Raw genomic sequence first — 24700 nt, forward strand, 5'->3', positions numbered from 1 at the left:
GATACCAAAACCAGACAAAGATGACACAAAGAAAGAAAACTACAGACCAATATCACTGATGAACATAGACGTAAAAATCCTCAACAAAATACTAGCAAACAGAATCCAACAGCACATTAAAAGGATCATACAGCATGGTCAAGTGGGGTTTATCCCAGGAATGCAAGGATTCTTCAATATACGCAAATCAATCAATGTGATACACCATATTAACAAATTGAAGGAGAAAAACCATATGATCATCTCAATAGACGCAGAGAAAGCTTTCAACAAAATTCAACATCCATTTATGATAAAAACCCTACAGGAAGTAGGCATAGAGGGAACTTTCCTCAACATAGTAAAGGCCGTATATGACAAACCCACAGCCAAAATCGTCCTCAATGGTGAAAAACTGAAAACATTTCCACTAGGATCAGGAACAAGACAAGGTTGCCCACTCTAACCGCTATTATTCCACATAGTTTTGGAAGTTTTAGCCACAGCAATTACAAAAGAAAAAGAAATAAATGATTCCAAATCAGAAAAGAAAAAAGTAAAACTGTCACTGGTTGCAGATGACATGATACTATACATAGAGAATCCTAAAGATGCTACCAGAAAACTACTAGAGCTAATCAATGAATTTGGTAAAGTAACAGGATACAAAATTAATGCATAGAAATCTCTGGCATTCCTCTACACTAATGATAAAAAACCTGAGATTGAAATTAAGAAAACACTCCCATTTACCATTGCAACAAAAAGAATAAAATATCTAGGAATAATCATACCTAAGGAGACAAAAGACCTGTATGCAGAAAAGTATAAGACACTGATGAAAGAAATCAAAGATTATACAGACAGATGGAGAGATATATCATGTTCTGGAGTGGAAGAATTAACATTGTGAAAATGACTATACTACCCAAAGCAATCTACAGATTCACTGCAATCCCTATCAAACTACCACTGGCATTTTTCACAGAACTAGAACAAAAAATTTCACAGTTTGTATGGAACCGCAAAAGACTCCAAGTAGCCAAAGAAATCTTGAGAAAGAAAAACAGAGCTGGAGGAATCAGGCTCCCTGACTTCAGACTATACTACAAAGCTACAGTAATCCATACAGTATGGTACTGACACAAAAACAGAAATATAGATCAATGGAACAGGATAGAAAGCCCAGAGATAAACCCATGCACATATGGTCACCTTATCTTTGATAAAGGAGGCAAGAATATACAATGGAGAAAAGACAGCCTCTTCAATAAGTGGTGCTGGGAAAACTGGACAGCTACACATAAAAGAGTGGAATTAGAACCCTCCCTAACACCATCCATAAATATAAACTCAAAATGGATTAAAGACCAAAATGTAAGGCCAGACGCTATCAAACTCTTAGAGGAAAACATAGGCAGAACACTCTATGACATAAATCACAGCAAGATTCTTTCTGACCCACCTCCTAGAGTAATGGAAATAAAAACAAAAATAAACAAATGGGACCTAATGAAACTTCAAAGCTTTTGCACAGCAAAGGAAACCATAAACAAGACCAAAAGACAACTCTCAGAATGGTAGAAAATATTTGCAAATGAAGCAACCGACAAAGGATTAATCTCCAAAATTTACAAGCAGCTCATGCAGCTCAATAACAAAAAAATAAACAACCCAATCCAAAAATGGGCAGAAGACCTAAATAGACATTTCTCCAAAGAAGATATACAGACTGCCAACAAACACATGAAAGAATGCTCAACATCATTAATCATTAGAGAAATGCAAATCAAAACTACAATGAGATATCATCTCACACCAGTCAGAATGGCCATCATCAAAAAATCTAGAAACAATAAATGCTGGAGAGGGTGTGGAGAAAAGGGAACCCTCTTGCACAGCTGGTGGGAATGTGAATTGGTTCAACCACTATGGAGAACAGTATGGAGGTTCCTTAAAAAGCTACAAATAGAACTACCATATGACCCAGCAATCCCACTACTGGGCATATACCCTGAGAAAACCAAAATTCAAAAAGAGTCATGTACCAAAATGTTCATTGCAGCTCTATTTACAATAGCCCGGAGATGGAAACAACCTAAGTGCCCATCATCGGATGAATGGATAAAGAAGATGTGGCACATATATACAATGGAATATTACTCAGCCATAAAAGGAAACGAAATTGAGCTATTTGTAATGAGGTGGATAGACCTAGAGTCTGTCATACACAGTGAAGTAAGTCAGAAAGAAAAAGACAAATACTGTATGCTAACACATATATATGGAATTTAAGAAAAAAAATGTCATGAAGAACCTAGGGGTAAGGCAGGAATAAAGACGCAGACCTCCTAGAGAACAGACTTGAGGTTATGGGGAGGGGGAAGGGTGAGCTGTGACAGGGCGAGAGAGAGTCATGGACATATACACACTAACAAACGTAGTAAGGTAGTTAGCTAGTGGGAAGCAGCCGCATGGCACAGGGATATTGGCTCGGTGCTTTGTGACAGCCTGGAGGGGTGGGATAGGGAGGGTGGGAGGGAGGGAGACGCAAGAGGGAAGAGATATGGGAACATATGTATAACTGATTCACTTTGTTATAAAGCAGAAACTAACACACCATTGTAAAGCAATTATACCCCAATAAAGATGTTAAAAAAAAAAAAAAACAAATGGGATCTAATGAAACTGAAAAACTTTTGCACAGCAAAGGAAACCATAAACAAGATGAAAAGACAACTCTCAGAATGGGAGAAAATATTTACAAATGAAGCAACTGACAGAGGATTATTCTCCAAAATTTACAAGCAGCTCATGCAGATCAATATCGAAAAAAACAAACAACCCGATCCAAAAATGGGCAGAAGACCTAAATAGACATTTCTCCAAAGAAGATATACAGATTGCCAACAAACACATGAAAGAATGCTCAACATTCTCTAATCATTAGAGAAATGCAAATCAAATCTACAATGCCATATTCTCTCATAAAGGTCAGAATGGCCATCAACGAAAATTCTACAAACAATAAATGCTGGAGAGGGTGTGGAGATAAGGGAAACGTCTTGCACTGTTGGTGGGAATGTAAATTGATACAGCCACTATGGAGAATATATGGAGGTTCCTTAAAAAACTACAAATAGAACTACCATATGACCCAGCAATGCCACTACTGGGCATATACCCTGAGAAAACCATAATTCAAAAAGAGTCATGTACCACAATGTTCATTGCAGCTCTATTTACAATAACCAGGACGTGGAAGCAACCTAAGTGTCCATCATCGGATGACTGGATAAAGAAGATGTGGCACATATATACAATGGAATATTACTCAGCCATAAAAAGAAACGAAATTGAGTTAATTTGTAGTGAGGTAGATGGACCTAGAGTCTGTCATACAGAGTGAAGTAAGTCAGAAAGAGAAAGACAAATACCGTATGCTAACACATATATATGGAATCTAAAAAAAAAAATGTCATGAAGAACCTAGGGGTAAGACGGGAATAAAGACACAGACCTACTAGAGAATGGACTTAAGGAAATGGGGAGGGGAAAGTGTAAGCTGTGACAAAGTGAGAGAGTGGCATGGAAATACATACACTACCCAATGTAAAATACATAGCTGGTGAGAAGCAGCCGCATAGCACAGGGAGATCAGCTTGGTGCTTTGTGACCACCTAGAAGGGTGGAATAGGGAGGGTTGGAGGGAGGGAGACGCAAGAGGGAAGAGATATGGGAATATATGTATATGTATAACTGATTCACTTTGTTATAAAGCAGAAACTAACACACCATTGTAAAGCAGTTACATTCCAATAAAGATGTAAAAAAAAAAAAAGAAACAAGAAAAATCTCAATAAACCAACTAACCTTACATCTAAAGCAATTAAAGAAAGAAGAAGAACAACAAAAATCACCCCAAAGTTATTACAAGAAAGAAATTATAAAGATCAGATCAGAAATAAATGAAAAAGAAATGAAGGAAAGAATAGCAAAGATCAATAAAACTAAAACTGGGTCTTTGAGAAGATAAACAAAATTGAGATATCATTAGGCACACTCATCAGGAAAAAAAGGAAGAAGACTCAAATCAACAGAATTAGAAATGAAAAAAGAGAAGTAACAAGTGACACCGCAGAAATACAGAGGATCATAAGACATTACTAAAAGCAACTATATCCCAATAAAATGGGCAACCTGGAAGAAATGGACAAATTCTTAGAAAAGTACAGCCTTCCAAGACTGAACCAGAAAGAAATAGAAAATGTGAACAGACCCATCACAAGCACTGAAATTGAAACTGTGATTAAAAATCTTCCAACAAACGAAAGCCCAGGGTCGGATAGCTTCATAGGAGAATCCTGTCAAACATTTAGAGAAGAGCTAACACCTATCCTCTCAAACTCTCCAAAATATAGCAGAGGGAGGAACACTTCCAAACTCAGTCTACGAGACTGCCATCACCCTGATACCAAAACCAGACAAAGATGCCACAAAGAAAGAAATCTACAGGCCAGTATCACTGATGAACATAGATGCAAAAATCCTCAACAAAGTACTGCAAACAGAATCCAACAGCACATTAAAAGGATCATACACCATGATCAACTGGGGTTTATCCCAGGAATGCAAGGAATCTTCAATATATGCAAATCAATCAATGTGATACATCATGTTAACAAACTGAAGGATAAAAACCATATGATAGTGCTTCCCTGGTGGCGCAGTGGTTGAGAGTCCGCCTGCCGATGCAGGGGACACAGGTTCGTGCCCCGGTCCGGGAAGATACCACATGCCGTGGATCAGCTAGGCCCGTGAGCCATGGCCACTGAGCCTGCACGTCCGGAGCCTGTGCTCCACAAGGGGAGAGGCCACAACAGTGAGAGGCCCGCGTACTGCAAAAAAAAAAAAATAAAAAAAAAAAGAAAAAGAAAACCATATGATAATCTCAATAGTTGCAGTAAAAAGCTTTTGACAAAATTCAATTCCCATTTATGATTAAAAACGCTCCAGAGTTTTTAATCAAAATAAAAAAGCCAATAAAAGGCATATATGACAGACCCACAGCCAACATTATTCTCAATGGTGAAAAACTGAAACCATTTCCTCAAAATCAGGAACAAGACAAGGGTGCTCACTCTCAGAACTATTTTTCAACATAGTTTTGGAAGGTTTAGCCACAGCAGTCAGAGAAGAAAAAGAAATAAAAGGAATCCAAATTGGAAAACAAGAAGTAAACTGTCACTGTGTGCAGATAACATGATACTATACATAGAAAATCCTAAAGATGCCACCAGAAAACTACTAGAGGTAATCAGTGAATTTGGTAAAGTAGCAGGATTCAAAATTAATGCAGAGAAATTTCTTGCATTCCTATACACTAACCATGAAAAATCAGAACATTGCATTTACCAGTGCAACAAAAAGAATAAAATATCTAGGAATAAACCTACCTAAGGGGGCAAAAGACCTGTATGCAGAAAACTATAAGACACTGATGAAAGAAATCAAAGATGATACAAACAGATGGAAAGATATACCATGATTTTGGATTGGAAGAATCAACATTGTGAAAATGACTATACTACCCAAAGCAATCTACAGATTCAATGCAGTCCCAATCAAATTACTAATGGCATTTTTCACAGAAGTAGAACAAGTTTTTATGTACAGTTTGTATGGAACACAAAACACTCCAAATAGCCAAAGCAATTTTGAGAAAGAAAAACGGAGCTGGAGAAATCAGGCTCCCTGACTTCAGACTATACTACAAAGCTAAAGTAATCCATACAGTATGGTACTGGCACAAAACCAGAAATTTAGATCAATGGAACAGCATAGAAAGCCCAGAGATAAACCCATGCACATATGGTCACCTTATCTTTGATAAAGGAGGCACGAATATGCAATGGAGAAAGACAGCCTTTTCAATAAGTGGTGCTGGGAAAACTGGACAGCTACATGTAAAAGAATGAAATTAGAACACTACTTCACACCATACACAAAGGTAAGCTCAAAATGGATTAAAGACCTAAATGTAAGTGCAGACATTATAAAATTCTTAGAGGAAAACATAGGCAGAACACTCTATGAAATAAAGCACAGTAAGATCCTTTTGGACCCACCTCCTAGAGTAATGGTAATAAAGGCAAAAATAAACAAATGGGACCTAATGAAACTTAAAACCTTTTGCACAGCAAGGGAAACTAAAAAAAAAAAAGAAAAAAACAAAGCAACCTAATCAAAAAATGGGCAGAAGACCTAAATAGACATTTCTCCAAAGATATACAGATTTCCAAGAAACCCATGAAAGGATGCTCAACATCGCTAATCATTAGGGAACTGCAAATCAAAACTACAGTGAGATATCACCTCACACCAGTCAGACTGGCCATCATCAAAAAATCTAGAAACAATAAATGCTGGAGAGGGTGTGGAGAAAAGGGAACCCTCCTGCACTGTTGGTGCAAATGTAAATTGATGCAGCCACTATGGAGAACAGTATGGAGGTTCCTTAAAAAACTAAAAATAGAACTACCATATGACTCAGCAATCCCACTACTGGGCATATACCCTGAGAAAACCATAATTCAAAAAGGTATGTACCACAATATTCATTGCACCACTATTTGCAATAACCAGGACATGGAAGCAACCTAATTGTCCATCAACAGATAAATGTATAAAGAAGATGTGGCACATATATACAATGGAATATTACTCAGCCATAAAAAAGAACGAAATTGAGTTATTTGTAACGAGGTGGATGGACCTAGAGTCTGTCATAGAGAGTGAAGTAAGTCAGAAAGAGAAAAATACCATATGCTAATGCACATATATGGAATAAAAAAAAATGGTACTGATGAACCTAGTGGCAGGGCAGGAATAAAGATGCAGATGTAGAGAATGGACTTGAGGAAACAGAGGGGGAGGGGAAGCTGAGAAGTGAGAGAGCAGCACTGACATATATACAGTACCAAATGCAAACTGGATGGCTAGTGGGAAGCTGCTGCATAGCACAGGGAAATCAACTCGATGCTTTGTGATGACGTAGAAGGCTGGGATAGGGAGGTGGGAGGGAGGCTCAAGAGGGAGGGAGTTTGGGGATATATGTATACATATAGCTGATTCACTTTGTTGTACTGCAGAAAATAACACAACATTGTAAAGCAATTATACTCCAATAAAGATTAACAAAACAAAACAAAAAAACAAAGTACAATGGGAAACCAAAGAAGGGTTTTAAGTAATATGGAATATGACTTAGTTTTTAAAAGAGTGCTCTGACTGCCATTTTAGGAACAGATTGAGGGAAGTAAGAGGGTAGGAATGAAACCAGTAGGGAGTCTGCATTAGTGCAAACTCATAATAATGATGGTGGTGGCGATAATACTAACAGTTATAACAGTTACAGTATCTTGGACATCTTCTTTGGGTCAGATGTTTTACATACATTATTTATAATTGTCACCATGACACTAATATTTGAATATGATTGCCTCCATTCTAGAAGTGAGGAAATAGAGGCTCAGAGAGATTAAGTATTTTGGAAAAGGCCACATAGCTAATAAGTAACAAAGTCAGAATCTGAAATCAAGTCCATCTGGTTCTTTCTCTTATTCTATGGAAGCCATTGGTAGAATGAAGTAGAATTATATTCCTGGGCCTTTAATTCCATTCACTGTGTCATCAAGATTGCATGTTCTGGTTTGTGCAGAGGATCTCTGAGGATGTGGTGGGATTACACAACCCGTTGTTGGCTACCAGAAAATTACTGAAAGGAGTCAGCATCCCAAAACTGGTCCTGTCTGGTAGGGGGAAGAAAAAATGGGGATTATGGCTAAGCTTGGCAACACTGTCAGACTGGCCATCAGACTGTATGTCAGACTGTATGACTTAATTCTGAGAGATTTTGCAGGGAAGCAGAAGGGAGAAGGTGAGAGAGGAGTGTGCTCACACTGACCTTCTACTCCCTTGATTGTGGTGGCTTCACTTCTTTCTTCTGGGGGAGATCAGAAGTAAGTGATGTCGAGGAAAGGGAGATTGAGTTTGGGGAACCATGAGACAGCACTCAAACTGAATCACTTCCTGTCCCCCACTCCCCACATCTCTGAAAATTTCTACATGCCTCCTAGGGAGAGGAAACACTCTATTAAGAAATCTGGCAAATCAATCTATGACTCAAGCTGAACCTTTTGTTAGAGGAGGGGAAGGATGGTATGAGTTTTTAGGAAAACTTTCTTTTATGTCTTTAAGGTAAATAACACAGTATTTATAAAACACTTCTATGCTTTCTTACGGTTTTCCTGGATGCAGTCTTATCTAATCATTTTTATACACTGGTACGACCTGCCCTTCAGACTTTCTAGCCTCACACAGCCCCTTCCTCTATGCCCTGTGCATTTTAGACCCACTGGACTATTTACTGTTCCTCAAGCTACCATGCACTCTCACACCTCCATGCCTTGCTCAAGTTGTTCCTCTTGCTAAAGTTGCCTCTTCCCCTTTACCTGGGAAACTTCTATTTAACCCTTAGAGCTCAATTCAAATTCCTTTGTCTCCCAATCAGCAGAATTTATTGCTTCCTCCCTTATTTGCTTATCGTATCCAACTTTATTTGTTTCCCTATCTTCTCCACTGGACTGCTAGTTCCTTGGGAACCAGCATTATACCTTAGTCATCTTTTGTCTTCCAAGCAGCTACCCATAAGCAGGCACTCAATAAATGTTGTGTAATTTGGATCTGTCCTTGCAAAAACCCTACAAACTAGACAAGGCAGGCATCACCAGCCTCTGTGGATCCCAAAGATCCACAGAGTGGTGGAAATGGGACTGTGGGTTGAGCAGTGTGAAATGGGCACTACTGAATTTTGACCTACAAAAATGACAGTTTTATATGGCTCAGCCTAATAGAACCCAGGTCTTCTTGTTCTTGGGTCAATGCTTTTTCTAAAGCATTTAAAGAAGCTGACATTATGTTTGGCCTCTGGCCCTGTGGTTTTAGTGTGATCAACATTTTGAATTATTCAGTTCAATGTGTTGTTTTATTCCCCTTGGTTGCCCCTCCCCATGCGTCACATACTTTGGAGACCCAGCTGTGTATTGGACCAAGTCTTTAGTAATTTTTGAAGAAGCAGAGGTAGAATGACCTCCCATTCTCAAGCTTAGACCCAGGATTTGCTCCCTCCCCACAGGGCTTTTCAGCTGTCTAGGTCACAGTCTCCTCATCTGAAAAATGAAGAGAGTTCCTGAAAGCCAGTGTCTTCTTATCCTTTTGACTCTCTTTCCTGTGCTCCTATACAGGTTCCTGGTTCAGCCCCTTCTTTCCCCTCTCCCTGGGCTTGGTTCTATACCAGCAGCCACACCAGCCCCTTGACCACCCAAAAGATACCATCCTCAGAGAAATGCACAAGCTCTGCCTCAGCCCTGTGCCCTTCTCCTCTCTTTTCACTAACCTTATAGCAGACAGGATGAGGCGGGCGGACAAGGGAGCATTAAGTAACCTAGATGGGTAGAGGTGGATCTGAAATCAAGGTACATAATGGACTTGGGTATGTTTTGTCTTAGAGCAAACTTAAAGTGAAAAGGGAAGTCTATTGAGTCTGTAGTGTAGATTTGTTTTTGTTTTTATGGATTCAGAGAGCCCTGAGTGCTAGAAGAAAGCAATATATGGGAATGAAACAACATAGAATAAATAGGTCTTTAGTTTTAGTTTGACTCTGAAGTTTAAAGTTGAGATCACTTTTTTCTTTTATTTTGAAAATTCTTTTTAAGTAAAACTGGAAAAGTAATATACAAATTATGAATTTTGTAAAAAATCAAAAGAGTATGAAAAATCCAATAGGATTTTTGAAGAGTTAAAAGTTCTGTATTTTTAAAAATTAACCTTTATATAGTGTTCACTCTGTGCCAATACTGTACTGTACTAAGTGCTTTATATATATAACTCATTCAATCATCATAGCAGTTTTATCAGGGGGTACTATTATCTTCCCTATTTTACAGATGAGGAAACTGAAGCACAGAGAGATCAAAGAGCTTGCGTAAGGTCCCATAGCAAAACCTCAAGCAAACTTTTAGAATTCATGAGGTATTCCAGAAAAGTGGTGGAGAAATTCAAATCTGTTGGCTTTCAGATCTTCTTCCCTATTCCTGAGCCCAGAGCAGAAACTTCTTTCCCATACTGGGCTTCTGCTTAAAGTTTTCTAGGTCAAAAAGGTTTCCCTACTAAGAAAACAAAATTAAAAGTTTGAAAATATGACATGCCACCTGGATTATTTGACCTTATAAGGGAGAGTGAAACTGAGACTCAGTTCATATGCCATCAGTGGTGGTCTAGCTAGTTAATAGATTTAGCAACATCATAAGGAGAAATCATTATAATCATTACAGTTTGTGGGTGGAAGAGGAAATTTTCAAAACTTTTAAAGAAGTAGAATCCTTTTCTGAAAAAGGAATATTGAATAGAACCCCCAAGAGACAAAAAAGAGAAAATCAGGAATTTGTTGATTTATTAATATAACTATGGTTTATATATTTAAATTTATAATATTTGCTCATTATAAAGTTAATTAATCAGAGACTTCTGTTTCCGACCTAACAGTGGATTAGTTACCATGGCCAGCCCACCTGACAAAACAACTATAATGCTGTAAGAAATATTTTTTAAAGTTTTTTCAAGGGCTTGCCTGGTGGCGCAGTGGTTGAGAGTCCGCCTGCCGATGCAGGGGACACGGGTTTGTGCCCCGGTCCGGGAAGATTCCACATGCCGCGGAGCGGCTGGGCCCGTGAGCCATGGCCGCTGAGCCTGCGCGTCCGGAGCCTGTGCTCCGCAATGGGAGAGGCCACAACAGTGAGAGGCCCGCATACCGCAAAAAAAAAAAAAAGTTTTTTCAAATTTATCGTTGAGCTGGCATAAAAGTAAAAATGTATAGTAGGCATGCAAGCTTGGCTTTTTCCTAAAGTTGTCTGCTAAATGCTAGAGAAAGCGGACAACTACATGAAGTGCGGGGGCCAGGAAATAAAGCCCAGGATGTGCCTAAGATGGGGATTCTAATAGGGAATTGCTGCACAAACCTGGATATCCAAAGGGCTACACTCACAGGTTAAGGCTGATTGAGATAAATAAACCCCACTTGCAGAAGGGGATAGCTAGGAAGCTTGTTTGTCCGAGGGAAGGGAAACCATTGCTCTGAGAATTTATCTCCTCATGAAAAGTCAGCCCCCACAGGGGTTTGCAGCCTGTATTCACACTCACTACCTGTGTGCCTCCAAAAGCCTGAAATAGAGAATTAAACATAAAATGGTTTTAGGTTGGTAGTATCCCAAGGCATATTGGAAAGGAAAACTCAAATCTTATCTTGATGAATTTTACCAGCTGCAACTCAAGCCACAGAATATTCACAGAGAAAAATTTGCAGGATGAATGAGTAATTTGCAGTCAAGATTTATAAAGCAAACAAGAATACTAGGCATCATGGTGAGAGCCCATGGAGGGAACAGACAGCAGAAACCAACCTGCAAAGGCTTCATGTATTAGAACAATCAGAAATGACATATAAAACAACTGATTTTTTTTTAAACAACTGATTGTAATATGTTTAGGTAGAGCTCTAAAAAGATTGAAAACATGAACAAAGAACAAATGGATTTGAAAAAGATCCAAATAGAATATCTAGAAATGAAAAATATATTGTTGAACTTAAAGCTCCATGGATTGATTAAACAGATTAGACACATATGAAGAGAGTCAGTGAACTAGAAAATATATCTGAAGATATTCCTTGGAATACAATCCAGTAACACTTAAAGGTGAAAAATAGGGACTTCCCTGGCGGTCCAGACTTCGCCTTCCAATGCAGGGGTTGTGAGTTAGATCCCTGTTCAGGGAGCTAAGATCCCACATGCCTCGCGGCCAAAAAACCAAAACATAAAACAGAAGCAATATTGTAACAAATTCAATAAAGACTTTAAAAAAATAATTATTACTTTTTTAAAAAGATGAAAAATATAAAAATGGGGGTAAGAGACTTCAAGGACAGAATGAGACAGTCTAATGTGTATCTATTTGGAATTTTAGAAGGAAATAGAATAGGAAATGAGCAATATTTGAAGATATAAAGGCTGAGAACTTTCCAGAATTATTGAAAGACCCCAATCCTCAGATCTAAAAATCCCAATGAATCTCAAGTAGGTTTAAAAAAAGAAAAAAATCTACATCTTGATATATTAAATATGAAACTGCAGAACATTTTTAAAAAGAGAGAAGATTGTAATGTCAGTCACTGAAGACAATGAAACTATTTGGATGAGCAGAAAGGAAATTTTGATTGTGTTTATGGATCAGTGTTTAGTCTTAGAGTAGCCCCAGAACCTGTGAAATTAGCAGCAGATAGATGCTAGAACCACTAAAGCACTTTTGCCGTCCACTGAGTACCATTAAAAACTGCAGGGCTGGCCTAAAACTCCTTATTTTACAGATGAGGGAAGTGACACTCAAAGCAGGTCTTACTTAAGGTCACACAGCTAGTGAGTGAGTATATGGTGGAGGATCAGGACCAGAACTTAGGTCCCCAACTCACAGAGCAGTAGCTATGACTGCTCTTTCCTCTATAACCTGCTAATGTTTCATTAAAATTTTAAGCAACAACAGCAAAGAAAAACAAAGTGTGAAGAAATACAGGGAACTGTTCCATTTTATCAGGGAAATTTTTGATGCTGTCCTTTTGTCTCAAGTATGGAATTTGTTTTTTTAATTATTTATTTATTTATGGCTTTGTTGGGTCTTCGTTACTGTGCGAGGGCTTTCTCTAGTTGCGGCGAGCGGAGGCCACTCTTCATCGCGGTGCGCGGGCCTCTCACTGTCGCGGCCTCTCTCGTCGCGGAGCACAGGCTCCAGACGCGCAGGCTCAGTAGGTGGCTCACGGGCCTAGTTGCTCCGCGGCATGTGGGATCTTCCCGGACCAGGGCTCGAACCCATGTCCCCTGCATCGGCAGGCAGATTCTCAACCACTGCGCCACCAGGGAAGCCCTCAAGTATGGAATTTAATAAATGTTTGAATACCTTCTTCCACAGTACAATGTGCTGTCTCTAGGAACCAATGAAACTGCTCACTTTTTTGCATGGGGATAAGGGCATACAGCCTTGATTTGTTTCCTTCTAGCTTGTAAGACAAAGTGAGGGAAGAGTGAGAAAGGTTTTAGAAGATGTGATTAAAACTGAATCACAGAAAATATTTCTGGCACAGCATTCCATAGAAGGTGGCAGGGGAACAAGGAGTGGGGGCAAAATCTGAGATAAAGGCTTTGCTGAGAAATAGACAAGGTAAAAGCAGGTGCCAAGCCACAGCATGTGAATATACCTGAGTTACTAGGTCATAAAATCAGCACTCAAGACTGGAGATAAAAATCCAATCTGTTTTGCTTCAGTTCGTTGTTTTAGACCTGCCTTGTTTTGCTTTCTAAAAAGTTTATACCTAGATCCACAAAGGAAAACAACTTGCAACGGTAGGCAATGAAGCTATATCAAACTCTATCATCCCTGTTTATTCATAAAAAAGATAGTAATTGCATCTATGTGTATGTATGTTTGGAAGAATTATTTCTGGATCTTACCTGTTCTCCACAAATACATACCAAGAAGTGTGAGAGCATCTGGAATTGGCAACAATACAACCAAAACAGATTGCTTAACCAAAGATGAGAATTTGCCCATTAATGTCAGCTATGACTCTGGAAATAGTGCCCAGATTCCAAAGTCTAAAGTGGTTTAATATTTGTACAATTCCAAATCCTAACAAGGATATGGTTATCTGGGCAGCATCCGAAATTCTAGCAGGTGACTTGCTGTTTGTTTTTTAAGAGAAACATCATATTTTAGACAGGAAAAGCTTTAGAGTTTGAAGTGCATCTTTAAAGCAGAATGCAATATATATCTTTAAATTTCTAAAGAAGCAGACTGATTTGGGTATGGTACATTTCTTAACTACATAAAACATTGATAAGAAGAGTTTATTCCAGATACCATATATATATATATATATATATATGTTTAAAGCCAGTGAAAGTATACCTAACTTCCATTCCCAGTACATAGGGATGCCACTAGATATTTCTGGAATGATCCTGGAGGCTAGTAGGCTTCATTTGAAGGCAGATTTGAAAAACTGAGGAATAACAAGAGGAGCTTCCGAAAGGGTGAGCCAGATGTTTATGGTAATGGGGAAATAAGGACTTTAATGTCTAAAATTTAGGACCAAGAGGAACTTCCCTGGCGGTTCAGTGGTTAAGACTCTGCACTTCCACAGCAGCTGTACAGCCAAACAATAAAAAAATATAAAATTTAGGGCCAAGAGAAGGCAGCCCAAAGCAGCAAAACTTTGCATTGGTAGAAGATAATGTACCAGACCCACTATAAAAATAAAAACATTTAAGAAAAAAGTTTCCTCTTTAAGAATGGAAGTCAACTACTAGTTAGTGCTTGCTAGTTATATTATGAAGACTAAATATAAGCTCTAAAAATACCCTTTGCTTTGTTTGAACTTAAGGCTTCTGACACCCAACCAGAAGATAAGAGTTGTCCTTGTGCTTAAAAATAAACCCAAACCAGTCAGTCAGTCAGCCTTTAGTGCTTTGATGTCACGTGTAGAACCTCTATATTACCTGGTTTATCAAATGCTTGTGATAAATTACATAAAGTAGATACTTGGTTAAATTGTATGTCACTTGGACAATGTTTTATTTAATAAAACATTGAGGGTGGATTATTATTAGATCATAATGATTCAGTAATAACTTGACAAAATTTCCTTAAAGTATGTTGTATTCAAAGTCTATAAAAACTCCATTTGTGATCATGGGGTTAAGAGAACAATCCTTTTTTTCTACTATAGTGTAACATTTTAAAAAAGTGGTTCCTGACTTTTTTTCTGAAACCCAAATATAATATGATGGTTTGTTTTCTTAATGTTTTCTTCTCTAATTAATGTTGCTTTGCAGTTGGTACACAACAGAGGCATACCTCAACTCCAAAACTACAATCCTAGGGAAGATATCTTTTTCTGAAGTGTGTTTGTCAGCTAACTTAAGTCTAGTTGCCCCAGACTGAAACAACATATTTCTAGGAAAAGTAAAGAAAATGCATGCATTAAAGTTGAAGGAGAACCACAATGCTTATCTATCAAAATGGCTAAAATGAGGAAGACAGGAAATACCAGGTATTTGCAAGGATTTGGGACAACTGGAATTCTTATACATGGCTGATGAGAGTGTAAATTGCTACAACCACTTTGGAAAATAATGTGGTAGTATCCACTAAAGCTGAACATATACATACATTTGGCCCAACAAGTCTACTTGAAGGTATATATCCAACAGAAAGGCATAAAAATATTTGCCAAAATATATGTAGGGGAATATTCCTAGCAGTCCTAGTCACATAACTCCAAGCAGCAAACAATGCAAATGTCCGACTACATTATAATGGATAAATTGTGGCACATTCATTTAGAGGAATTCTAACCAGTAATGAGAGTAAACAAGCTACTTCGATGTGCAACAACACAGAGGTATCTCACAAACATAATCGTGAATGAATGCGGCTAGACACAAAAAGATATAGAAAGTATGAATTTATTTATAAATAGGTCAAAACCCCCAAAGGCATATTGAATATATGATATTAGAAAACCTAATAATGGCTTTTCTTGAGGTAGAGAGAAGTGACAACAAGAGGGCAGGAGGAGGATTCTGGAGTTCTTTACTCTTCTGTTTCTTTTTATGGTTGCATAGGTTTGTTCACATGATTTGTGCAATTTTCTGTGTGTATATGTTAATGAATTTTTTAAGTTAAAGGAAATAGAGACTGTCAGTGAATTGTAAAATATATGGAGTCTACTTTTTCAAGTGTGGTGATCAAAGAGACTCATTGACAGAATTAAGTAAGCAATCTATTTCATGGCTAAAAAAAAAAAATTAAAGGAACATCAGCGTCTGTATTTAAGAATGAATTGAACTGACTAGAAAATGGTCAAATGGGAAATGGACACATTCCTCTTTTCCCTTAGTATGGAAGAAGTGCTTCTGATATGTCTGATTAAAGACTTAGTTTTCTGTCCTGAAAATCAGATTAAAGAAAAAAAAATTTTTTTACATCTTTATTGGAGTATAATTGCTTTACACTGGTGTGTAGTTTCTGCTTTATAACAAAGTGAATCAGTTATACATATACATATGTTCCCATATCTCTTCCCTCTTGCGTCTCCCTCCCTCCCACCCTCCCTATCCCACCCCTCCATGTGGTCACAAAGAACCGAATTGATCTCCCTGTGCTATGCGGCTGCTTCCCACTAGCTATCTACCTTACATTTGGTAGTGTATATATGTCCATGCCTCTCTCTCGCTTTGTCACAGCTTACCCTTCCCCCTCCCCATATCCTCAAGTCCATTCTCTAGTAGGTCTGTGTCTTTATTCCTGTCTTACCCCTAGGCTCTTCAAGACATTTTTTTTTCTTAAATTCCTTATATATGTGTTACCATACGGTATTTGTCTTTCTCTTTCTGACTTACTTCACTCTGTATGACAGACTCTAGGTCCATCCACCTCACCACAAATAACTCAATTTCGTTTCTTTTTATGGCTGAGTAATATTCCATTGTATATATGTGCCACATTTTCTTTATCCATTAATCCGATGATGGACACTTAGATTGATTCCATCTCTGGGCTATTGTACATAGAGCTGCAATGAACATTTTGGTACATGACTCTTTTTGAATTATGGTTTTCTCAGGGTATATGCCCAGTAGTGGCATTGCTGGGTCATATGGTAGTTCTATTTGTAGTTTTTTAAGGAACCTCCATACTGTTCTCCACAGTGGCTGTATCAATTTACATTCCCATCAACAGTGCAAGAGGGTTCCCTTTTCTCCACACCCTCTCCAGCATTTATTGTTTCTAGATTTTTTGATGATGGCCATTCTGACTGGTGTGAGGTGATATCTCATTGTAGTTTTGATTTGCATTTCTCTAATGATTAATGAAGTTAAGCATTCTTTCATGTGTTTGTTGGCAGTCTGTATATCTTCTTTACAGAAATGTCTATTTAGGTCTTCTGCCCATTTTTGGATTGGGTTGTTTGTTTTTTTTGTTATTGAGCTGCATGAGCTGCTTATAAATTTTGGAGATTAATCCTTTGTAAGTTGCTTCATTTGAAAATATTTTCTCCCATTCTGAGGGTTGTCTTTTGGTCTTGTGTATGGTTTGCATTGCTGTGCAAAAGCTTTGAAGTTTCATTAGGTCCCATTTGTTTATTTTTGTTTTTATTTCCATTTCTTTGGGAGGTGGGTCAGAAAGGATCTTGCTGTGATTTATGTCATAGAGTGTTCTGCCTATGTTTTCCTCTAAGAATTTGAGAGTTTCTGGCCTTACGTTTAGGTCTTTAATCCATTTTGAGCTTATTTTTGTGTATGGTGTTAGGGAGTGATCTAATCTCATACTTTTAGATGTACCTGTCCAGTTTTCCCAGCACCACTTATTGAAGAGGCTGTCCTTTCTCCACTGTACATTCCTGCCTCCTTTATCAAAGATAAGGTGACCATATGTGCGTGGGTTTATCTCTGGGCTTTCTATCCTGTTCCATTGATCTATCTTTCTGTTTTTGTGCCAGTACCATACTGTCTTGATTACTCTAGCTTTGTCGTATAGTCTGAAGTCAGGGAGCCTGATTCCTCCAGCTCCGCTTTTCGTTCTCAAGATTGCTTTGGCTATTCGGGGTCTTTTGTGTTTCCATACAAATTGTAAAATTTTTTGTTCAACTTCTGTGAAAAATACCAGTGGTAGTTTGAGAGGGATTGCATTGAATCTGTAGATTGCTTTGGGTAGTATAGTCATTTTCACAATATTGATTCTTCCAATCCAAGAACATGGTATAGCTCTCCATCTATTTGTATCATCTTTAATTTCTTTCATCAGTGTCTTATAATTTTCTGCATACAGGTCTCTTGTCTCTGTAGGTAGGTTTATTCCTAGATATTTTATTCTTTTTGTTGCAATGGTAAATGGGAGTGTTTTCTTGATTTCACTTTCAGATTTTTCATCATTAGTGTATAGGAATGCCAGAGATTTCTGTGCATTAATTTTCTATCCTGCAACTTTACCAAATTCATTGATTAGCTCTAGTAGTTTTCTGGTAGCATCTTTAGGATTCTCTATGTATAGGATCATGTCATCTGCAAACAGTGACAGCTTTACTTCTTCTTTTCCGATTTGGATTCCTTTTATTTCCTTTTCTTCTCTGATTGCTGTGGCTAAAACTTCCAAAACTATGTTGAATAAGAGTGGTGAGAGTGGGCAACCTTATCTTGTTACTGATCTTAGTGGAAATGCTTTCAGTGTTTCACCATTGAGGACGATGTTGGCTGTGGGTTTGTCATATATGGCCTTTATTATGTTGAGGAAAGTTCCCTCTATGCCTACTTTCTGCAGAGTTTTTATCATAAATGGGTGTTGAATTTTGTTGAAAGCTTTCTCTGCATCTATTGAGATGATCATATGGTTTTTCTCCTTCAATTTGTTAATATGGTTTATCACATTAATTGTTTTGCATATATTGAAGAATCCTTGCATTCCTGGGATAAACCCCACTTGACCATGCTGTATGATCCTTTTAATGTGCTGTTGGATTCTGTTTGCAGTATTGTGTTGAGGATTTTTACATCTATGTTCATCAGTGATATTGGCCTGTAGTTTTCTTTCTTTGTGACATCTTTGTCTGGTTTTGGTATCAGGGTGATGGTGGCCTCGTAGAATGAGTTTGGGAGTGTTCCTCCCTCTGCTATGTTTTGGAAGAGTTTGAGAAGGATAGGGGTTAGCTCTTCTCTAAGTTTTTGATAGAATTCGCCTGTGAAGCCATCTGGTTCTGGACTTTTGTTTGTTGGAAGATTTTTAATCACAGTTTTCATTTCAGTGCTTGTGATTGGTCTGTTCATATTTTCTATTTCTTCCTGATTCAGTCTTGGCAGGTTGTGCATTTCTAAGAATTTGTCCATTTCTTCCAGGTTGTCCATTTTATCGGCATAGAGTTGCTTGTAGTAATCTCTCATGATCTTTTGTATTTCTGCAGTGTCAGTTGTTACTTCTGCTTTTTCATTTCTAATTCTATTGATTTGAGTCTTCTCCCTTTTGTTCTTGATGAGTTTGGCTAATGGTTTATCAATTTTGTTTATCTTCTCAAAGAACCAGCTTTTAGTTTTATTGAGCTTTGCTCTCATTTCCTTCGTTTCTTTTTCATTTATTTCTTATCTGATTTTTATGATTTCTTTCCTTCTGCTAACTTTGGGGTTTTTTGTTCTTCTTTCTCTAATTGCTTTAGGTGCAGGGTTAGGTTGTTTATTCGAGATGTTTCCTGTTTCTTAAGGTAGCATCGTATTGCTATAAACTTCCCACTTAGAACTGCTTTTGCTGCATCCCGTAGGTTTTGGGTCGTCGTGTCTCCATTGTCATTTGTTTCTAAGTATTTTTTAATTTTCCTCTTTGATTTCTTCAGTGATCACTTCGTTATTAAGTAGTGTATTGTTTACCCTCCATGTGTTTGTATTTTTTACAGATCTTTTCCTGTAATTGATATCTAGTCTCATAGCGCTGTGGTTGGAAAAGATACTTGAAAGAATTTCAATTTTCTTAAATTTACCAAGGCTTGACTTGTGACCCAAGATATGATCTATCCTGGAGAATGTTCCATGAGCACTTGAGAAAAATGTGTATTCTGTTGTTTTGGATGGAATGTCCTATAAATATCAATTAAGTCCATCTTGTTTAATGTAACATTTAAAGCTTGTGTGTCCTTATTTATTTTCATTTTGGATTATCTGTCCATTGGTGAAAGTGGGGTGTTAAAGTCCCCTACTATGAGTGTGTTACTGTCAATTTCCCCTTTTATGGCTGTTAGTATTTGCCTTATGTATTGAGGTGCTCCTATGTTGGGTGCATAAATATTTACAATTGTTATATCTTCTTCTTGGATCGATCCCTTGATCATTATGTAGTGTCCTTCTTTGTCTCTTCTAATAGTCTTTATTTTAAAGTCTATTTTGTCTGATCTGAGAATTGCTACTCCAGCTTTCTTTTGGTTTCCATTTGCATGAAATATCTTTTTCCATCCCCTTACTTTCAGTCTGTATGTGTCTCTAGGTCTGAAGTGGGTCTCTTGTAGACAGCAAATATATGGGTCTTGTTTTTGTATCCATTCAGCCAATCTGTGTCTTTTGGTGGGAGCATTTAGTCCATTTACATTTAAGGTAATTATCGATATGTATGTTCCTATTCCCATTTTCTTAATTGTTTTGGGTTCGGTATTGTAGGTCTTTTCCTTCTCTTGTGTTTCTTGCCTAGAGAAGGTCCTTTAGCAGTTGTTGTAAAGCTGGTTTGGTGGTGCTGAACTCTCTCAGCTTTTGCTTGTCTGTAAAGGTTTTAATTTCTCCATCAAATCTGAATGAGATCCTTGCTTGGTAGAGTAATCTTGGTTGTAGGTTTTTCTCCTTCATCACTTTAAATATGTCTTGCCAGTCCCTTCTGGCTTGCAGAGTTTCTGCTGAAAGATCAGCTGTTAACCTTATGGGGATTCCCTTTTGTGTTATTTTTTTTTCCCTTGCTGCTGTTAATATGTTTTCTTTGTATTTAATTTTTGACAGTTTGATTAATATTTGTCTTTGTGTTTTTCTCCTTGGATTTATCCTGTATGGGACTCTCTGTGCTTCCTGGACTTGATTAACTATTTCCTTTCCCATATTAGGGAAGTTTTCAACTATAATCTCTTCAAATATTTTCTCAGTCCCTTTCTTTTTCTCTTCTTCTTCTGGAACCCCTATAATTCGAATGTTGGTGCATTTAACGTCGTCCCAGAGGTCTCTGAGACTGTCCTCAGTTCTTTTCATTCTTTTTTCTTTATTCTGCTCTGCAGTAGTTATTTCCACTATTTTATCTTCCAGGTCACTTATCCGTTCTTCTGCCTCAGTTATTCTGCTACTCTGATCCCATCTAGAGTATTTTTAATTTCATTTATTGTGTTGTTCATCATTGTTTGTTTCATCTGTAGTTCTTCCAGGTCCTTGTTGTGGACCAGTGTTCTGAAGTTGGTTTTCCCACGTCAGAGGCACAACACTGAGTCCTGGCTGGAACACCAAGAGCCTTTCATCCACACGGCTCAGAATAAAAGGGAGAAAAAGTAGAAAGAAAGAATTAGTAGAAGTAGAAAGAAAGAAAGAAAGACAGGAGAGAGGGAGGGAGTAATGATGGAAGGAAGGAGGGAAGGAAGGAAAAAAGAAAGAAGATAAAGTAAAATAAAGTAAGATAAAATATAATAAAGTTATTAAAATAAAAAATAATTATTAAGAAAAATAAAAAGACGGATAGAACCCTAGGACAAATGGTGGAAGCAAAGCTATACAGATATAATCTCACACAGACGCATACACATACACACTCACAAATAGAGGAAAAAGGGAAAAAAATCATACATCTTGCTCTCAAAGTCCACCTCCTCAATTTGGGATGATTCATTGTCTAAAGGAGGGAAGGAAGGAAAGAAAGAAAGAAAGAAGATAAAGTAAAATAAAATAAAGTTATTAAAATAAAAAATAATTTTTAAGAAAAAAAAATTTTTTTTTTAAAGAAGGAAGGATAGAACCCTAGGACAAATTGTGGAAGCAAAGCTATACAGAGAAAAATCTCACACAGAAGCATACACATACACACAAAAAGAGGAAAAGGGGAAAAAATCATAAATCTTGCTCTCAAAGTCCACCTCCTCAATTTGGGATGATTCGTTGTCTATTCATGTATTCCACAGATGCAGGGTACATCAAGTTGATTGTGGAGCTTTAATCCGCTGCTTCTGAGGCTGCTGGGAGAGATTTCCCTTTCTCTTCTTTGTTGTCACAGCTCCCAGGGGCTCAGCTTTGGATTTGGCTGCGCCTCTGCGTGTAGGTCGCCGGAGGGCATCTGTTCTTCCCTCAGACAGGACGGGGTTAAAGGAGCAGCTGATTCGGGGGCTGTGGCTCACTCAGGCCGGGGGGGAGGGAGGGGCACATAGTGCGGGGCGAGCCTGTGGCGGCAGAGGCCAGCGTGACGTTGCACCAGCGTGAGGCGCGCCATGTGTTCTCCTGGGGGAGTTGTCCCTGGATCCCGGGACCCTGGCAGTGGCGGGTTGCACAGGCTCCCCGGAAGCGGGGTGTGGTTAGTAACCTGTGCTCACACACAGGCTTCTTGGTGGTGGCAGCAGCAGACTTACCGTCTCATGCCCGTCTCTGGGGTCTGCGCTTTTAGCCACAGCTCGCGCCCGTCTCTGGAGCTCCTTTAAGCAGCGCTCTTAATCCCCTCTCCTTGCACACCAGGAAACAAAGAGGGAAGAAAAAGTCTCTTGCCTCTTCGGCAGGTCCAGACTTTTCCCCGGACTCCCTCCCGGCTAGCCGTGGTGCACTAACCCCCTGCAGGCTGTGTTCACGCCGCCAACCCCAGTCCTCTCCCGGCACTCCGACTGAAGCCCGAGCCTCAACTCCCAGACCCGCCTGCCCTGGCGGGTGAGTAGACAAGTCTCTCGGGCTGTTGAGTGCCAGTCGGCCCTGATCCTCCGTGCGGGAATCTCCCCTCTTTGCTCTCTGCACCCCTGTTGCTGTGTTCTCCTCCGCGGCTCCAAAGCTTTCCCCCTGCGCCACCTGCTGTCTCCGCCGTGAAGGGGCTTCCTAGTGTGTGGAAACCTTTCCTCCTTCACAGCTCCCTCCCACTGGTGCAAGTCCCGTCCCTATCCTTTTGTCTCTGTTTATTCTTTTTTCTTTTGCCCTACCCAGGTATGTGGGGGGTTTCTTGCCTTTTGGGAGATCTGAGGTCTTCTGCCAGCATTCAGTAGGTGTTCTGTAGGACTTGTTCCATGTGTAGATGTATTTCTGGTGTATCTGTGGGGAGGAAGGTGATCTCCGCGTCTTACTCTACCACCATCTTCCCGGAAGCCCCCCTAAAGACAATTTTTGAGGTGTTTTTCAGACTAAGGCAGAATCCTCAGGATGACTTTGAAAAGAATTTGGGTGCCCTTCTCAGCGACGGGCAAGAAGTCCTAAAAAACTAAAAATGGTTGGAGTTCTGCAGGAATGAGGGGATGCTGAGAGTTTACCTAGCATGAATGTTGTTTTTTAACTGACAAATCTCTTTTCTTTCCCCAAAAAAGAAATTTAGATATGCAGAAACCTCAGCCATTCATGGCAATACTGTCTCCATCTGACAATAACAGGTCTAGGTATAGGCATGTAACACAGATCTTACCATTGAGACAAAGGGGAGGTGTGCCTGGGACTTCTGGGAAACTTTCTCTCCTTAGAAGTAAGTGCTGTTTGACTTCCACTCACTTGCCCTCTGTGAGGATGTGGTGCTCAAAGCTGGGCCAGCCATCTTCTCCCATGAAGGGAGAGATCATGGACAGTCTGAGAATGGCAGAGCAGAAGGGTAAGAAGAGCCTGGGTCTTTTGGTTATGTCCTTGATTCTTTGCACCAACTCTGGGGCTGCCAACTTCAGAACTTCTTGTTAAGTGAGCAGTAAGTGTCCTTATAATTTGAGCCATATTCAATTTGTTATTCTTTTATTGCAGCTAAAGCATATCAAGTGATACAAATTATCTTTACATATTTTTTGTCTAAATGTAATCTACATTGGCTTTTTCTAAATCCTAAAAAGAAATGGCTAACATCTAATGTATTCTGGACATTGACTTAATAATATCTCTAAATACAGTTGGGTTGTTTAAACATTCTCCCCCACCCCCTGCTCAAAGCCCTTCTTTATAAACATTTTTAATTTTAGTAAAAAATAGATAATATAAAACTTACCATCTTAACCATTTTTAAGTGTACACTTCAGTAGTGTTAACTACGTTCACATTGTTGTGCAACAGATCTCTAGAACTTTTTCATCTTGCAAAACTAAAACTATATCCATCATACAACAACTCACCATTTCCCCCTTCCCAAAGCCCATGGCAACACCATTCCACTCTCTGTTTCTTGTGTTTGACTACTTTAATACCTCCTATAAGTGGGATCATATAGTATACAGTATTTGTGTCTGGCTTATTTCACTTAGCATAATGTCCTCAAGGTTCATCCCTGTTGTAGCATGTGACAGGATTTCCTCCTTTTTTTTTAAGGCTGAATAATATTCCATTGTATGTATATACTATATTTTCTTTATCCATTCATTAGTGGACATTTGGGTTGATTCCACCTCTTGGCTATTCTGAATAATACTACAATGAACATAGGTGTGTAAATAACTCTTCAATATCCTGCTTTCGATTCTTTTGGATACATACACAAAAGTGGGATTGCTAGATCATATGGTGGTTCTATTTTTAATTTTTTGAGGAACCTTCATACTGTGTTCCATAGCAGCTAGTTTAAACATTTTAATATTTAAATAATGATATATTTTAAGCAAAATTTTAGTATAATAATATGAATACATAAATTGATATTTTAAAATCAATAAAAATATTTTATATGAGAGAAAAGCATGATATGACAGAAACAGAATGGATAAACTGAAAAATTTTATATCATGAAAAGATTTTGAAATTTATAAGTAATTATTTGAGTTGTTCTTTTAAAAAAAAAATTCAGATTGCCAATAGTGGTACTATTATTACTAGTTTAACTATTAATTTTACAGATTGCCAAT

At 38.4% G+C, this 24700-nt stretch overlaps 1 protein-coding gene across 7 annotated transcripts in view; it reads right to left on the bottom strand.

Moving 5' to 3' along the window:
- IL33 (interleukin 33) overlaps positions 1-24700 on the bottom strand; it is a 47997-nt gene that overhangs the window by 17272 nt on the left and 6025 nt on the right. For 3 of the 7 annotated variants that reach the window (XM_079927271.1, XM_079927272.1, XM_079927266.1), the window contains exon 2: positions 7946-8113. The exons of 1 other annotated variant lie outside the window; for it this stretch is intronic. The gene's annotated coding sequence lies outside the window, so the exon portion shown is untranslated. Of the gene's footprint in view, positions 1-7945; positions 8364-23292; positions 23451-24700 lie in introns of those variants that run through there. 3 more of the 7 variants (XM_079927268.1, XM_079927270.1, XM_079927267.1) reach the window with 3 other exon arrangements.

Source organism: Stenella coeruleoalba, assembly GCF_951394435.1.
Source record: "Stenella coeruleoalba genome assembly, chromosome: 7".
NCBI lineage: Eukaryota > Metazoa > Chordata > Mammalia > Artiodactyla > Delphinidae > Stenella > Stenella coeruleoalba.